Source organism: Cuculus canorus, chromosome 1 (assembly GCF_017976375.1).
Source record: "Cuculus canorus isolate bCucCan1 chromosome 1, bCucCan1.pri, whole genome shotgun sequence".
In the NCBI taxonomy this organism is placed as follows: Eukaryota; Metazoa; Chordata; class Aves; order Cuculiformes; family Cuculidae; genus Cuculus; species Cuculus canorus.
Window position 1 is genome coordinate 180,741,017 of NC_071401.1, and position 19,377 is coordinate 180,760,393.

The window sequence follows — 19,377 nt, forward strand, 5'->3', positions numbered from 1 at the left end:
TTTTGCATGGTTTTGAGCTTCATTGTTAAGTTTCATTCCTATGAGCTTTCATTGAGCTTCATTCCTATGTTTCATGCTTCCCGCAATACATTGCTTTGTAACCTGTAACCAGAGACGTGCACGGGCATATGCATGCTGCTTCCCCACTCAAGGCCTTGTTTCAGCTGTCCTTACACAAAAGAACATTTAACTGTTCCTTCCATTTAACTTGAGTGACAAGTGCTGAGTAAACTCCTAGTTTCTAACCATGTCTATGAATGATGGCAGCCATTATCGCTTCACAACGTAACTCTCTTTATAAGGCAACCTGTGGCTCTGAGGTGATGGAATATGGTGCTGCAGCTATCAGTGAACCTGTTTTTAAACCACCACCTATGGCTTATTTTTCTTTTCTGACAGTATATCTCATTTCATCTGACATTTTGTTTGGGTTGGGTGGTTAACAGGAATAACAATATTTCTATTTGAGAAAACCTCACACACTAGCTAAAGTTGTTTGTTGTTCAAGCACGCCTTGATAAGTACCAGCAAGTCCTCTTCCTGTTTTCGGTCTCTTCTCAAATTAAGGAGACCATGTAACTGTATGCACAGAACCTGGTAAAACCTGTGCTTTCTAAGTTTTTCAAAACTCTAGGAAATGTCTAATAATTTTCTTGAAGTTCTGCATTGTATGTTTTGTCCAAATTAATCTCGATCCAGTTGGGTCCAGTGATTCCGTGTTGGGACAGTTCAATCAGTAATTTATAGATTGTGGATTATTAGAATAGTTGGGTGCTACATGATTAGATAAATATTAGCCCTGTGGGTTAGCCATCTACAGGTCTGGCATCTGAGTCCCACACAACGCATTTATCTAAAGGCCTTAGCACTAAAAAAATTAAAAAATACTTTTCTCTTTTTTACAATTTTGAAATAAAGTACCGTGTGTTTTGGTCTCCTTACATTACAAAATCAACATCCATATAACTAGAAATATTATCTAATTGCAGTTTGCATGAGGGAAGAGTAAGGTGTTTTCTAATACGGCAAGTATAAGTTCAGTTTAACTTGGAATTTTCCTCTAGCTTCTTCCACATCAGAATGTTCTGAGAAGAAATTAAATTTTTACTAGGATGAGATGCCTGATGGCCATTTGTAGGTTGATACTTAGAAATGTTGGCATTCTTTCATTTCAGTTAGCAACACTGTCGCTATTTTTATGTCTTCTGAATTACGAATGTAAGATATTAGGGCTTCTCCGTCATATATTTGGTGTTCGTTCTGCTTTTTTGACTCCTATCTAGAGCACTGGATTTCTGAGACAGTGAAGTAAGAATACAGATAAGAAGGTATAATTTTGCCTTTTGACCTAGAGGGTAATGCAGCCTCTCCCTTGGTCAAAATTGCAGAAATACTTCAGCAAATGTTTACGTAGAACACTCTCCTCTACTTAGATTCAAAGTGTTAATCTACAGTGTAGTTTATCTCAGTCTTAAATGAGCATCCGTTTCGGGCACCACAGGAAATGACAGAATACAAGGAATGTCCAGATTCCTTTCTGGTAGCTGCTGAAGGGGCCACTGGGAAGGGATCTGAAAATGAGCAGAGTTCTAGCTCCCTTTTCCAGATTTCTCAAATGTCTTGGCAGATCAAGCAGCAAGAGCCCCACCAGGTTGTGATTACCTTGGCTTAGTACTTAATGTAGTTGGAGTGTTATGACTTTATCTGATTTATAACTTTTGTTTCTGGACAGCTTTGTCAGTATCTAGAAAGTATTTTGTAAGGTCATATTGTCAATACTCATCATCTAGTTCATAATCAACATAATAAAACTGTTTGGTAAGGGTCAATGTGGGTTCTGTGTGTCTCACAACGACAGGGAATTATAACTGAATTGTTCTGGGCTTAAAATCTTAGAATCTGGACTGATTCTAAACCCTAACCACAGAGAAACAGAAATATTTATCACCCTCAAGGATGATAATTGCCAACAAGAACAAAAAAGCTTTAAAAAGCCCTGTATTAGATATTAAATAACTTGCTACAGATTGTCTTTACCATGCAGAGTTCCATGTGTCAGTTGTGTTGGTAGAAGTCTAGTCAATTTATTTTCTAACCAGCTTGTCAAGATAGTAGTGTCAGATGGGGAGCCAGGGTGGATACAAAAACATCAGGCATTTGGAAAATAAATAATAATGGCCCTTCTGCTTTTTCTTTTTAATCTGTTCCTAAAGAACTTGCTTGCTAGGTGCAAGTATAAAAAGTAGACTTCCCCGTACTAGGTGTACAAATGAGTATTTATGCAGCATACAGTCTGCCTGCCTTCCAGCCTGATAAATGCAATTTGATTTAGTTTCAGCAATTTATAAAATGTTGTCTGCAAGTAGTACACATTAAATTTAAGTAAGTACATAACATTATTTCTCTGTGTTTTTGTTTTTGGTTTTTTTTTTTTTTTTACTGCAGTATTTTCCTTATATTTAATGTTTCTGGTCTTGAATCCTGCTCTCTGAAGGTTCTTAAGGATGGAGAGTATTTTTGTTGCCTTTCACCAAATGCAGATACGTTCACCAGCTGTAATGCTGATCCATCAATGGAGTGAAATATACTGAGTTTTATAAAACCCTTTGTGTTTGTTTCAGGCTCTAAACACACTCAAGCGTAACTCATATATGAGGTTTGTGTGTGTATACCATGAATTTTTGGGTCCTACATAAAGAAATCTGAACATTTTTAAATGGCTGTACATGCTTGTATGCTTACAAATAAGCACATAATAATAAAAGTTTTCCTGTGGAATAGTAGGCAGTTAAGTTATTTGAGGATTTTTAATCTTGGAGAATTCAGTCATTGTTTGTATTCTATAAATTCTGAAACTCCGTAAGCAATATCTAGCATCTGTGCTCACTTTTAAAAGTTACAATTCCTGGTTTTTTTCCCATCAACTTTCACCTATACATCAATGAGTTCACTGAAGGGTTTAATTTTGAATAAAGATATATGTTTAAAAAAACCACTACTGTAAAGTAGTTTGAGATTTGGCAGCTGTGAGCAAAGTGGGATTTCAGATTTAATAGATTACTTGCATTTCTAGATTCCAAGCGGTTGTCAAATGGTTGTCTTGATCTCTGGAAAATGGAAGGGATAAGGGGAAATAGGCGTCTTTAGCATCAAGTCTGAATTTTCTAGTTTATTGTTACCACTGGGGAGAGAAATGCCTTTATTTCAGTATGAAATGAATACAAAAGAAAAAATGACCCTGTGTCTGATTTCATTAAAAATATCTTGTATAGTAAATATAATATGAGTTAGATTTGGCTTTGATATTATATGCCTGTGACGATTTCATATATTAGGTTTTTTGTTGTTTTTTTTTTCCAAGTAGCTTGCCCAGTACTAATTAAAACCAGTGAATTTAACTTCTATACTCTTTTGTAAAAATGAAGCTATTCAAGTTAATATCTTGACTGTAAACTGAAAGGAATTTCAGAAGACTGTGTTGGATAATTTGTGAACTCTTAATAAAAGGGGCTAAGTAACATTTGTACTGATCATATACTTGTTTACCTTTGCAGATTTAGAAGGTGTTTTCATTATTTGATGCATAAAAATACCTAAAATTATTTAGTTACAACATGGCATATAATAAATTATACTGCCATTGAGTGCTTTTCTAGGAAATCTTATTTGTATAGCAGCAACAGACTCACTCCTTGGAAATAAGTGAAGTAGCTTGAAAAGTATCACATGATGGCACTGTTTCCATTTCCACCTCCAATGTTATGAAATAAAGCTATAATAAACTGGTATTAAAATGGTATGTAAAGCCAATGTACTTTGTATAATTTATGTAAAAGAAAAATCTAACCACTGTGGTTATTAATATAGGTATTAAAATGGATGTATAGATTTCTCAGGAAAGTGTTTTGTAAAACTTTGCATATTTATAATATTCCTTATTTTGATTGTACAGCAAGAATTCTGCACGATGTATAATGTTTATGAATACTGAACTGTACAGATTCATTTAGCATTGTGTTAGGAAAGAAACCTGTTAATTGTTGTGTAAATGAGATGTTTTATTTTTTGTTTTGATTTTATTGTGGAAAGAAAGCTAATGGCTGTCCTTTTTGTATTTAATATAAAGCCTTTTTGTGGTAAATTAGATCATTAATACAGACACATTTTTAAAAAATGCAAATTAGCTTTCCATGAGCAGAAAAGAGCTTAAAGTGTAGTAAGGTCAGAGGCAGGATCAGACGTATTTGTAAAATGAATTATATTCAAGTAGGAATATGAGGGAAAATATGAATGTAAAAAAAAAATTAGTGATTTATAGTATATAGATGTTTGATGTCGTATTACTTCATTTTTAGATATTCTGACTGAATACCTGTAAATTTTCATGTTCTTTTTAGTAATATAAATTAATAATCACCTCTAAATTAATATTTTTTATTTGTAGGATCATCAATATTCATTTATAGCAAGAGAAAACACGTGCTGATGTAGAAAAAAATAAAAGGAAAAAAAAAGGTCATGGGTGTGATTCTACCACGCTGCAGTTTATTTTAGAGTAAGGTAAATATCCAGTCCCTCTATTCTCTCATATAAGAATTAGACTATTTTATACATTTTGCTATTATGGACATCATTGCAGAAACAAAACAAAGCAAGAACCCTGTAAGAGGAAGTAAGAAAAATACCCACTGGTGATGCAGAGGTAATGGCTGGGGCTTGGATATATGCCAGACTGGGTGTTTGCGCTCCAGAATTGTCCTCTGCCAGTATAAACTTCTGTTCTGAGCAGTGTGAGGATCTTCTGTGTCTTTTTTGGTATGAAAGCAGAGGCAACAGAAAATGCCTGTTAAAAAAAATCTACCATGTGAAACTTAAGTTCTATGCAGTGAATTATCAAATGTAACTAAATAAAAGAGAGAATAATAAATTCTTCTGAACTTTATCAGTGGATTGGTTTTAAAAAAAATGGTTTTGAAAGACCTTAAAAGGAATATATTTTATACAGTATGTCATTATATTTGATCACTACAGAAAATTGTTCCTGTTGCTAAAAATCAGTGATAGAAGCTCACTGTACTGATCTATTAGAATGTTTTTAAAATTGTTTAACATCTTTAATTTGCTTGCTTTAGTCAGTAAACAATATTTTTATAAATTTGCTCAGACATAACTCAGATCTTTCCTGGACAGTGTGGTTGGAAGCACTGTTTTACACAAGTGTTTCAGTGTTACACTGCCTCTCTCTCGGTGTCTCGTAGTCCACTCTATTGTACTATTTTAGAGTAAGAGGTAAAAATCACTACTATTATTGCAAATGGTTTTGCAAAGTTTTTAAAAGATCTAGTGACATAGCTGGGCTCACATAATAAATTACAGTATATAAGAAAAAGCATTCATTACTCACAGCTGTCTATTCATTTATATGTCCCATTTGTTCATGTATGAAGTGAAGAATTTCAGAATACAGTAAGTGAAGACTTCTACGCTCAGTGTATTTCACCATTCAAATCACTTGCAATTTCAAATGCCAGTGTTACTTTTCAGGACAGATTTCATACAATAGTAATTCTGTGATTATTCATCCAGTTTAATTAATTCAATTAAGTAAGTCTGCTGTCAGGTGTTCTTTTAATAATTGAATCAACATGCAGATACATAATAAGCATAAAAGCATTTCTATGGCTGCAGTAAATTTAGATCCAAAAGAATCTGCTATTCCACTACATTTGATATAGATTATTCTATAATATTTCAGTAATGGATTGCACAAAGGCTGCCTTTTAATTCTTTGCTTTCTCAAATGTCTTTATATATAATGGTTTAAAAAAGAAGGTGTTCAAAAGAGGGTGACCTTTTTCCATTACCATAGTTCCTGTCATTAATGCATTATAATTTTCTTTAGAAGTCTGGAAAAAATGTGTATATGTGCACTCTGTAGCAGGTATGAATCAAAGTGTGTTAGTGAAAGTTAAGAATTGTCTGTTATTACTGAAAAAAAAAAAAAGAAAAAAGAAAAGTAAAACGGGAGGAAGTAATTTTATTGTTATTTTTACTGTGAAAGTTTAAACAAACCTTACACTTTATACAAAGCAGTTACAGACTTGAAAGTTTTGGCATCTGTAATCTGAGTGAACAGCAGTTGACTTACTCAGATGCTAAAAATAATACGCCCCTTAACTAAATTTAAAGGCAATAGAATGTTGTATGAGGCTGGATTGTGTATAAAAGCCAATAATATATCTACATCCTCTGCAATATATTACCATGGATGTTATTTTAATAACATATATATTAAAAACGTGGTAAATGATTTACTTGGCCTACTCTCAATGGTGCTTGATGTCATAATTATTGTAAATATTAATTGCTGGGCTAAAAATGTAAGCAGGATGACTTTGTATTAGATGAAAAATGAAAATAGTCTGTGTACGGGTAAATAGATAATCACACAAAAGTAATTGGGGTTTTAAAACCCCAATCTATTCTGCCAGCATGAGCTCGTTTGCATGTTAATCACAAGAGTGATTTCCTACTTCACAAGGAAGTCCACACTCTTTCATAAGCACTTTTAATTGCATTTAAAATGTTGCAGGGTTGGGATATTAGAAATGGAGGCGTATCAGTGTCAAATTAATAAAAAAATGTTTCTGAAAAATCTTTATAGGCTACAGATTATAATATTATGGGCTTTTCTTGTTAGAAAATACAAAATGCGTATTAGGATATATTTTAAGTGAGGCACGTTAAATGATAAAAACATTAATTTGTACATGTGTTGTTTCTTTAGAAATTTGATAAATCGAAACCTAATTGTAGCTGGAAAGTATAGAATGTGTTTTTATTAGGTACTTGTTTTGTAGGTTAACTGGCACTTGATATATTCTTTCATTAATTTCCCGTTTATCAATAAAATTCTAGATTAGCAATAGTTAAAAATGTATGGTTTTTAATAAACTGTATGGCAGTCTGACAGTAGAAAGGAGTTTGCTAAATTCCTTTCAGATATATAGCATTTTAACTGTACTTTTATTCAGAGGAATCCAGTTAATGATTTTAATGGAAAATAATTTCTCTGCTTTCATGTATAGATTTTTACTAGTTACTTTGAAACTGTATACTAAACATAAGAGATACTAAGAAAACAATTACAGACCATAATTTATATAATTTATGTATGCTATATGCTGTCACTTGAAATTGGTACTGGAGGAACTGTGACAAGGTTTACCTATTTATTGCTATTTATAGCTAACTACCTTTAGAATTAGAGATAAGAATAAGAATAGTAGAAATCTATTTAACAGTTCATTTTTCCCTTAATGTTTGAAGCTGTGCAGTAATAAATGGACAACATTTTAAGTGATTTTGAGATATTCATATAGGATTCAACAGAGCTTCCTCTGTAATCTGTAAAAGGCCAGTGTCAAAGTAAAGACAAAATGACTTGGTTCTCTGAAGACAGAAATGAAGAAATGTAGCTCTCTAATAAAATAGTGTAAGTTCACAATGGTTAAATGTGATCAGTCTCAAAGATACAAAAACTAATTTTTAGTCAAGCTGTTAAAAATTATATATTTAAGAAGATGAAAAGTTTGAGGATTAAAGAAAAATCACTCACAATTTTAAAGAGGGTATATTTGCTTTCATCACCAGGTGTTCTTTCTAATATAAATTACCAAGATGATGTTTCCATAACATAGCTTGGGGTGCTCTGGAGATTAAAACTACCAAAACAGACCTATTAAATTTTTCATAGGGTGGGTCCACCAGGGATAATAAGCCAATATTCCTTGTCCCATATTCCAGATGTTTTATGTAATTCTGCATCTTTCTAAACCTAAATCGTAGCTTTTCCAGAAAAAATGTACTATGGAGACTGAGATGAAAGGCAAGAACTGTTGAAATGTTAATTTTACTATCTGCTGTTGAGGTCTGTTACCTTTTTTGTATTTTTTTTCTTACTCCCAGTAGCTCGGTTCTGTTTTATGAATGTTGTGGTATTTCAGTTGTTTGAAGTTTTGAAACTTGGAGCATGACTTTGACTTAGCAAAACACAGTGCCACATGGTGTGTGACACACTGATGGATAGGCTTTGATCCCTATAATTCACACTCTTTCTACTTTCAACTTATTTCTGGATGAGAAAAATAAATTTTAACAGTAAAGTGATCATAGCAATAATCCTTGTAACATATACCCAGAATAATTATAAATAAAATAATGCTCTTTAGTAACTTTAAAGTAATAATGCAATAAGTGATAATGTATTCAGTTGATTTTCTTTTTTCACATAGACCGTGGACATTTAAAACTGCTGTCGGGGTTATTGCACAGGTATAGAATATTTCTGCATTGCTTTGAAACAGTTAATGCTTTAAAACCAAGTAGTGCTATGCTTCACAGATCGGTAGGCAAACATGATGAAATAAATACAGCAGGCCAATCTTCAAATTCCCACTCCTTCTTCTCCTGTTGTACCCTGGTGATAACTGGCCTGCAGAAAAGCTCAGGGACTGTTATTCTTTCTGCTGTTTGGAACAGACATAGATGTGGTCTAAGTGAACTGATGTCTAATAGATATATAGGTGGTGAATTGGGATTATACCAGGAGAAAGAATGAATGCTTTTTAAAGGGAAATTCTTTTGCCTCCTATTCAGAGACTGTTCCAGGAACAGCTTGATACACCTGGCTGCTGACTGGTCCGCGTTTTTTTTTCCACTGCTGGATTGTTTTCAACATAGCTGTTCAGATGCATTGTCTTCAGACAGTTATCTCTCACCACATGACTTCTTTTATTAATTGAGTTTCCTAAAACTGTTACTTTTATTCTTTATTATTTATTAGACTGCAGTTTCTGAAAGTAAGACTTGCATGCAGACAGAAAGTAAGACTTGTGCTATTAAAGGCAAATGCCCTGATATAAATACGTAATGAATGCTTATTGTTGTCATACATTCGATGTTCCTGATCCTTTAGCAATTCAGTTCTTATAAATTTTTCTCTCGCCCTCTTCTATTTTTTTTTTCCCTTTTTGTGGGAGAATTTCACTTCAGTTTTGTCTAGAAGATTGGAAAATAAGTAAGATGATAGTATGTGTGCCAGGGAAATGCAGAAGGTTACAGGAGAGAGACTAAGAGATGATTTGCTAAAATTTTAGAATTCATTTAGATTACCCTAACTTGACTTGGCTTGCTTTCCCTTGGAAAACAAATTCAGGTTTTATAATAAAACCTCACAATATTTTCATCCCTCCAGCTGGAAGGTTCCTATTTGCATTTATTTGACCTCCAGTTCTTTTAGAAAAAAATACAAGGAGAGGTGTGATTATACTTCTGACTCTAAACTAAGAAACCAGGTAACCTCTCTCTGTTCTATATGTTTTGGGAAAACAAATATGGGGAAATTTCTTCCTGGCCCTTTTGACATCATAAAGAAGGAAAGAAGAAGTGAAAAACATGAAGTCTTTTATGTAGGTGTTATTCAACTTTGGGAAGAAACAAGTAAGGAAACAATTAATTCCTGAAGAGATTTTCTCCTTTGCCATATGACGGCTACACTGCCTTAAGGTGTGTGATACATAATGCACGTGAAACAGTTTGGAGAACTGCGTCAATTTGCAGATATACAGTGAGCCTTTAAAAACCTGTCACCTTTGTCCATGACTTTAAACCAAATCTATTTAACGAGTCTTTGTAAAAACAGATTTTTAAGAGATCTTCAGTAATCTAATTGTTTTGCTGGTTCTGTAAGTGTAGAGAAAAGATCTCCCTGGGAAAAATAGAGGCACTTCAAATTTTATTTCCTTGTCTTTACTTGGCAGATTATTAAATCTCTAAAAATTAAATGAGTTTGATTTTATTCTTGCTTTATAGGCAGCATTAATAAGATTGCTGTTCTTTTACACACTCGAGATTTTTTTCTTTGTATTTTATTTTCTTCTTTTGCCATAGTTTAAGTATTAGGGCTGAAAAGTGGGGCAAAACGATCCTTTTATCTTTTAAACATGTACAGTCAGTGATTGTAACCATTTTTTCTAATCTGTTTCCATAGTTTGTTTCTACTTATTTCCTAGAGGCAGTATGGTGTGATTGTTCTGCCACAGTTCTTATTAGTTATGAATTTTGCACAGTTTTCACCTCAAGTCCTTTAACATTTATTGTTAATAAAAGCAGCAGAATTCCCTAGATTGGGTAAGTGTATGGTGATGTAATGGAGAGTATTTGTGTTGGATGCCTGATGGCTCATGATTTTCAGTTGGGACCAGTATCTTCCAGTTCGCGAATGAAAAAAATTCCTCCAAAAGTGCTATGTCTACACTTGATATTTTATTTTACTTTTTTTTGTACTTCATTTAAAAATAAGTCCATCCTATTCCCTGTGGTGAAGACTTTGGAGTTTAAATTTGCAGACTAGCACACAGAGACAGATACTCTTTTTGCTACAATAAGAAACAGGAGTGGCTGTGTGACTAAGGGAGATTTGTCCATTCAAGGTGTCGTTTGTTGAATAGGAAACCAAGAAACTGCCAGCCATGAAGGATAAGTAGGATTGCCGGATTGATACAGCTATTCTGTATGATGTGTGCTAACAGCAGCAGGAGGCCTGCCTAGGTGAAGCCACTGAATTTAGGAAGCTGAATCTTTCTTATCAGAGTTCTTACACTTCTTGTAAAAAGACCAAACGCTTGGATTTTCAGTAAAGATGTGTGTGGGAGGAGTAGCATAGTGTTAGGAACAAATGTGTAAACATGCTTTTGTTGTTTTTTACACACAACTTCCAAACATTGGTACATTTTCCCCCTCTCCTGCATGTGTTTCACAGTTATGGAACAAATCCAAACTTCTTAACAATGGAATAGTGAAGTAAGGCGTATTTCTTGTAAGTAGTCCTACAGAACATCATGAATATCAGCTCATATTTATTGTGGTGGTCAAAAAGTATTAGAGGATCCTTGCCATTAGTTACATAGGATGTGGAGGAAGAAAGAGAAGGGAATATATATAGGCAGACGGAGAATGATGGGGCTGCATTTAGAGTGCTGAAGGCCATCCCAGTGAGCCGTCTGTGGGCCCAGCCAGGTTGTGTGGAGTGATGTGTGCCCGTTCTGAGGACAGACAGCCTCTGGCTGAGCAGCCTGACATCAGATGTCCTGCATGGAGCATGCGGCCTGGGTCTCTTTGAGGCAAGGCCTGTTCTCCACTCCCAAAGGAAAGCGGCACTGTGTCTTTTGTCCTTCTCTCTACGCTGTCTTTCCCTTCACTGCCCATCCCCTCTGCCCAAACAGCGAGGCCTCCACCACAGTGTGTTTGGAGATCAGTTCCTGCTTTTGTGCACACTCACAGCCTGGGGCAGTGCTCGATGGCACTGGTCCGGATTAAGTGGCAATGGCAATCGCAGTATGATGCTTGAGCCTCTGCTCTTTTACAGTGTAAGTCCAGCTTTTAAATCAGGTATGCTGCGCTTTGGCTTAAGACAGAGTGTGTATTTTGGGAGAAATTGTCTTTGAGTGCCTGAAACAATGTGGCCATTGTCTTGCAGCATGTGGGGTTCTTGCAGAAGGACGCTGCAGGCTCCAGGTTTAGGTCACCAAGGATGACACGGTTCAGCTCCCTCCTGTTGACATGGAGCAGGCCCAGAAAACAGTTGTTCTTTTAATTATGTCTGGATGTCTGCTTGAAAACAACTAGTTACCTTGCTTTCCTTCTTCCAGAAGGAAGCCTAGAAATGGCTACCAGCTCTTTTGTCTTATGAGTGTGTCTTATAATTTTCATTATGTTAACTCCATGGTTTTTTTTTTTTTTTCTGTTTTGCTTTGTTTGCTGAAATTTGAGGGAGGGCCAGGGAAAGGAAACTAAGAAGTATAAGTTTAAGTTATGTGGGAAGAAATTGTGAGGGATATAAGAGAAAGTTGGACCAAATGTCCAGCTAAAATAGGACAGAGTTGGTCTTGCAAAACCTACTGAAATGTCTCTCAAGGAGCTGATTGTTGCAGCTGCTGCTACTTCTGCAGATTCTTCTAACCATCTAGCCCATCGCTGGGTTGCCCCTGCATGTTTCATTTTTTCTTTTTCCTTACTAAAGATCTTCTAAAGGATTTGTCCTCTTTAATTCTGAGTTGGGAGAAGGAGAGATCTGGAGTTTGGATTGCCCTGATTTAATATCCTTTGTCTCATCCTGCAAGAGCCTCTGCTCAACCAGTGCCACTTCTCCAGCAGCCCCTGTTCCCATGCAGCTCAGGAGTGTTCCGCCTGTGGTGGGCTGGAAACAGAAACACCTGGGGAAGCTACAAATATTGTGGTATTCACTGAGCCTAATTCTTGTCATGCTGTTTGATTTATTTTAACTAATATGACTCTTGTAAGAATTATTTTTGTCTAACATTCATAATTTGATATAATCTCCTGTCAATGAAATGAGGATCATTTCCTCTTTGAAACTATGGAAACAGTTTTCAGGCTTTTTTGCTATGTTATTTTGTTTGTCTAGTTTCGACAATGCATGTTGGGGTGTTTGTTTTATTATGTTTTCAATTAACAAGTGATAGGACAATAGGAAATGCCCTCAAATTGTACCATGGGAGGTTTAAACTGGATATTAAGAAAAATTACTTCACCAAAACGGTTGTCAAGCATTGGAACAGGCTGCCCAGGGAACTGGTGAGCCACTTTCCCTGGAGGTATATAAGAGATGTCTTCAAGTGGCACTTTGGGACATGGTTCAGTGGTGGACTTGGCAGTGTTGGGTTTACGGTTGGACCCGATGATCTTAAAAGAGTTTTCCAACTTAAAATGAATCTATGAATTTATTCTGTGATCTGTGCTTAGGAAAGGATTGAACCTGATAGAATAAAAACGACTTTATTAAATTTTCTTTTTAATTCAGTAACATTTTCATTTCATAGTAACTGGGCCACAATTTGACATCTGTAATAATCTCCAAATATGGTAATTAAAGAAGAACCATTTGTTTGTGAAAGTCGGGTGAGAAGAGAATTCTCATTTTTATAAATAAACATACATTTGTGTTAGTCACTCTGGCCTCACTGCATCTGGCTCGATGCTTAGATCCTCAGCTGCTGCTTCCTTGTGTGGTGTGGGGGAAAAATGGAGCAGGTCGGGTTCTTCATGATTATTGCAAAGGGCATGACAGCGCGCCGCAGCTCCAAGGAGGAAACCAAGCAGGGATCCTGTCCCTGTAGGTACAGAGTTTTGAGCCATCCTCTTTATATTTTAGGTTAGATTTTCACAAGTACACACGACATATGGAATGGAATTTTGATGTTGGAGTTGGGAACATATCAAAAGAAGGTCTCCTCAGTAGCCATGGTTTTACTTGTGAAGAAGTGCTATATGCAGAGCTAGTGGAAAGTTTGGAAAAAATGAAATTATCTCATTGACATGAGAGTATTTATTTTTAGGTGCTTGCAAGTTTTTTGCATGGTTCTCCTGTTCTGTACAAGATAGGTGTTGTTAGATCAGTGCATCTTTTGTGGTTGTTATTAAACAAAGGATTTAAGTAGATGCAATAGCTTGTTATTACCAGCAGTTGAAATGTTCACTCATTGCTGTTTAGACCAACTACTGTTCTGTAGTTTATTTTATATAGAACATTTCTAGTCAGATCTCAAGCTTGTATATTCCCTAACTGGGTATACTGTTTTCTCTATACGCCCAGTCGTTTACTGTCCTCTTTTTTGCTGTGTCTTTCTTCTGCTCATTGGTTTACTGTTTGCTTGGTCATGGCTATTCACTTGGATAGGAATCCAAGTAGTAGTTTTGATTACAATGAGTTCTCCTGTGCTAGGTAGTGGAAAATCAAGGAGATTCACATCTTCCCTTAGGAATACATACAGTTCTTTGAGATTCCAGCTGCCCTGGGACTTTACAGTACTTCGAGACTCTAGCTAAGTGTAAGCCGTGTCTTACAAAATGTGTACAAAGGTACAGGAGACCTCCTTTTTCAGATGATGATACCTCTATGTTGTTTTGTGTTTCTTTGTTGTAATTCTGTTCTCTGCTATGTTGTAATACTTCATTCCTTTTCATATCCAATTTGCTGTCCAGGACCACACTTAAGGGTATTAGAACATTATTATGAGGGTTATCCCATCTCATTGAATACGAGATTTTCATAGTTTTTCTTGTAGTTAAAAACGTTTGTTGGGCTGCAGAATAGAAATTTTTAATTTTCCTTAAGGTCTTTCTATTAAAAAGTAGTTTTTATGTTTACATTGGCAGTTTTTGGCATTTTCCCATTTATCAAAAACTGCCAGTTTTGGTGCTGGTATTGACATCCGTTTCCAGATCATTAAGGATCTCAGATAAGACTGCTACTAATTGGATGTTGTGATATATCAGTGAACTTATTTTCCATCCTTTACTTTGTATCATGTGTTGTTGCTCTGTTTGTTCATATCCAGTGATATTCTGATCAGTGTGAGTGTCATGATATGCATAAAATTTTGCACTAGTTTAAGGTCCTACAGAATGAATATTTCAGTATATGAGGACTTTTGCATAATGGCAGATTTATTCTTTATTGTATACTTAATTTTTACACATTGTTTTAAGTTTAAATGTGCCTTTAATGTTCTGATTTTGTTTATGAGAGAAAGCATATGAAAGGTTCTCTGGGATTTTTCACTATTGAAATACAAGTTTGTGTTCTGCATAAGCCAGGGCATTTTGTGGTGAGATTTTATTTTGTTACCCAGCAGATACTGGGGTAAATGAAGGTATTCTGTGAATATAGTGTCTTCACTTTCAATGAAGTATTTATATTCTTAGAAGATCTTTTTTTTTCTACTTGGTCTTCCGATCTTCAGTAGACACTTATTTTCATTTTCAAATCATTCTGTTTCCTTACTCTGAGGAGATCGCTGCTACAAAATTTTACTACGCCTACTTCTTATTTTATTATGTATGCTTAAATTTTCAAATTACATTTCTTTGCAATGTAAATATGATACTTTTACTGGGTAGTGTTACAGACCGCACCTCTTCTTGTTCTTTATGAAACAGAAGGGTACAATTCAGTCAGTAACTGTCTTGTCTAATCTAGTATTGAATTCCTCGTGACCACATATCTACAATGGCTTTAACATCAATATGAATGGTAGCTGGGTCATCATACGTTCCCATAGCCACCATAAATAGCTGCATCTTTGTCTTAAAAGATAATGGTGACTGTACCCTGAAGCTGCTTTTAGAATGGGATTGTAGGAGAGTGTAATGGGCAATCAAATTTTATACGGAAAGGCAGTTATTATATTCAAGCTAAAGCCATTGCTTACAGGTTTTCTTCATCTGTCTGGCTAATCACTTAAGATAGTCCACTGGAGATTAAGGTGATGACTGAAGTTTTAAAACGCTTCTCTATCCATAGGCATTTTGTAATTAATTTCAGGGCTAAAGAAGGGAGTATTTTTTCATGTCATGTCTCTAAGTTTGAAGTGCAGTCATTGCATCTTCACATGGTGAAGTGAAGGACTATGTTTATCACAGGATTCCCACCTTCCTATTGAGGGAACCTGAATAGAGGAATCCTTCTGGAATTCACTATATAAGAAATTTTTTCATGTTATTTGGATTGCCTTTTAAACTTTTCTAATTTGCAGTGAACATTATAATTGGTCACAGTGTTCAGCAGTGGTTATGTTATCTTGATATTTAGAAAAGCAGAACCTTCCTTTTCCCATTCTTTACGCTCTCGGGGGTCTTTGCCCATTTGACCAGTGGGTCGTGGGACTTAGCTATGCCTCCTAACTCCAGGCCTGCAATTTTTCTAACATACTCTGTTTCATCCTTTGAATGTGGACTTGTTTCTTTGTATCTAGTACAGCTTTACATATGTGGTGGTAAGAAAAGTATTCCTTTTAAGCTGAGCATTTTCAGAAATTCAGATAATTTTATTCTAGTAGCTGGCTCTCCTCATTATCATTTGCTATGTTGTCAGCAAACGTCATCAGTATGAATTTACATTTTCTTGAAAGTCGTTGATAAAGTGTGAAACAGTACAGGACCAATAACCTATCACTGCAGATCTTTCTACAAATACCCGTAATATAACTCCCTGTTTGCAATTACATTCTGAGACTTACTGATTTGCCTGTTTCTAATCCATTCTAATCCATAACATATTTTTGATGTTAATTTTGTATCATTCTTGCTTTGAAGTCCCGGAGTGGTGCTCTGCAAGCTAACACACAGAAAGTATTTTGCACTGAAGTCAAGTGGGATAGTGTGCTTAAAACCAGGTGTAAGTAAAAGGTGGCTGTAGATTATACACTTGAATATTTTGTTTGAACACACAGTGATGAGTTTTTATTGCTATAAGCAGCATGATACTGTACTGATATTAAGAAAATGGAGACAGTCTGTTTAGAGCTAATTGTTTCTGAGGTCACTTCATATAATTTTCTAAATAAAGAGGAACATTTTCTCTAGATTTAAATTAGTTGTAGAAGAATTTGATTTGAAAAAATCTGTATTTAATGTTTGAAATAAACTTGGCATAATTACTATGCAACTTTAAAAATAAACAATACATAAGTATTGTGATCACAAGAATGTAACACAATTTCATATGAGGTACCTACAGTTAGAGATATTGGAGAACTTTATACACGCTCTTACTATTCTGTTATTGAATTGAAGTTCACAATACAGTTCAGCTCCAGTTGATTATTATTATTATTGTAACTATTAATACAAATAAGTAATAATAACCAGTTAATAGTAGTAATAATATTAGTAGTCCAGAAGTTGGACTTTATGATCCTTATGGATCCTTCCAACCTGATATAATGAGTTCCTTCCAACCTGAGTCTAATGCTTTTTAATATAGTTGTATTGGGGAGGATAGTTGTTAGGTTTTGTTATTTTGGGGGTTTTTGTTGTTGTTGGTTTTTGGGTTTTTGTTTGTTTGTTTGTTTTTTAAACAGATATTTTGTAATTGTGGAAACTTGTGGCAAAATACATGGCTGGAAAATGTGCAGAATTTTGTTTTCTGTTAAATGTGGTATTTATGACTTCTGGTAGTCTTTTGCATAGGGACTGATACAGGATTAATACAGAAGCAGCTCTATTCTTAGCTTGTATTTAATTCCCTGTATTGAGCTGCAGTACTATGGATTATTTCAACTCCGTGTAGTGTTTCAAGTATAAGCTAGAGTTTATTGCCAGGTGGCAGGAATGAGGCATATAAACATTTTATGAACAACAGATGCAGTTAAGCGGAGAAATTTATCTCAGGCACTGTATACCTGTTTGGCTAAAAGATACAGCCTTTAGTAATTCCTCTATGCTGACTGATAGTGGACAATTAAAAGCATATAAATTACTACAAAACCAATTACTGCAGAGAGAGAATAATCATAACTTTCTATGAAAAGAAAGAAAATACAAAGAAAATACAAAAGAAAATACAAAGTTGTTTCTCCAAAGCATTGCAGTGAAAGTGTTTCTTCTACATTGTAGAAGAAAACATTTTCTTCTACATTGTAGAAGAAAACCATAGAAGACTGAGGAGGAGCAAGAAAAAACTCCTAAGTGTCCTAGTCTATTCAATTACTAAATGAGAGGTAGTCCATTTTATTTCTATTTCTGTGGAACAGTTATCCAAATTGCATGAGATTTTCAGAATACTGTTAGTTTAGAAATTAAACAAATATCTAATAGTGACACAAACATAGTTGGTTGTTTCTTACCAATACATCCTCATTGGCTTTTGAGGGACAGATGGAACCTATAACCTATTTTGCTTGGATCTACTTTCTCCGCAGATATCCCCCCCAGATAAAACAAACCTGCTACAGTCTTTAGATTTATATAGTAGTTGCACAAAGCCTGATACTTAGCTCAGTTGCAGCTATCGTATTCAGGGCACTAAAGTCCACAGAATTGTATCAGAGTCAGTGAAAGGAGAATTAAGTCCATAACGTACCTCAGCTGTATTGTCCGGTGCTTATTTCTGCTGCTGAGGCTTTTCTTAGTTAAAGAAAGCTTTAAGATTGAGGAAAACAGATGGATATCATTAGGGAAAAATAGAAATAAAATAATATGTTCTGATACGTTTTGTTGAAATAAAATGTCATAACAGACAGTGCAAAGTTGTGGTCATTCTTTTAATGAATAGTACTAGTAATAGAGTTTAAAAATTTTGCCTAAGAATACATTTTCTGTGTAAGTGGGCTTAATATAATGTTTTTGCAACTAGATTTCCTTACTTTTTTTTTTTTTCATTTCTGTAAAAACAAACTAAAGTGAAATTCAATAAACCTCAGCCCTGAAATTATTTTTAAACAAAGTTTCGCTGGTGACAGCTTATTTTCATAAGAAAGCTGATTCCATATGTGGTATTAAGTAAATCATTTTGTGATTTGATAGTGGTGTATTGGGGTGAGACATCCTGTAATGTAACTATGTCTGAAGTTATTTACTGTTTTTCCTCTGCCAAACTGTGATTGTTTAGTCTGCTAACACTTGTACTAAAGGTTTTTCTGAGTAGTGGTTAGCAGTTGTTTTCAAAGCAAATGTTAAATCTAAGAAGACATTCCTTTCAAAAAAATCCTTTTCTGGCAGAGGAACTTGATTTGTGTTCTTGTTCAGTGTTCCTTTACTGTTTTTAGTATGGCTGTTGAAATCTATACCTTATATGATCTCATTGTACTGCCTGCATTTCATTAATGAGTGTCTCTGTTTAGGGCTTGGGGAGTGAAATATTTTTCACATGACACTACCCAATATGAGTGCAGTGCACCAGCTGCAAAAACTACAGACCATCTGATTTTGTGGTTTTTGAGGGTGTGAAAAGTTCAATTGCTTATACTGGGCTTATATCTGTATATTATACCATATGGAAACGGAACTACTGTAGACTTGGAAGAAAAAAGAGAAAACCAAGTTGTTTAGCCATGGCTCAAAAAAGACGAAAAATATATATCTTGTAATGTGGATGAGTTAATATTACTACATGACACTAAAATTTTTTTTGAAAGACTATGAGTGTATATGATAAATTTTGCCACATAATATTATTTTTAAAGAAAGATGGTAAATGTGAAAATTGTAAAATAGGTTTGTGGGTTTGGTGATTAAAACTTAATGTGCTTGTGGAAGTAGTGGCTTAGTAACTGCTTCGTCAAGATAATGTTGTTGCTACTTAAATATTTTTACATTTCTGTATTGAGATTCCACCTCTCCTTTCCTTGAAAGGGAGAAAGCAATTTTTTAGAGTTTGGGTGGGCACTGATCAGATTATCCAGAAGACAAGCTAAAAATACTTCAAAAATTATATTTCAGTCATGATTTGGGAAGTTTTAAAGTAGTTTTGTACTTAAAAACGTGAACAGTCATACTGGTTGTCCTGTAGTTTCT

General features: G+C 34.8%; 1 protein-coding gene across 6 annotated transcripts in view; it reads left to right on the forward strand.

Moving 5' to 3' along the window:
- Window positions 1-19,377, forward strand: part of FOXP2 (forkhead box P2) — a 417,066-nt gene that overhangs the window by 152,811 nt on the left and 244,878 nt on the right. For 5 of the 6 annotated variants that reach the window (XM_054072236.1, XM_054072282.1, XM_054072226.1 and 2 more), the window contains exon 4: window positions 4,445-4,560. The exons of the other annotated variant lie outside the window; for it this stretch is intronic. The gene's annotated coding sequence lies outside the window, so the exon portion shown is untranslated. The remainder of the gene's footprint in view (window positions 1-4,444; window positions 4,561-19,377) is intronic. 6 annotated transcript variants of the gene reach the window in all.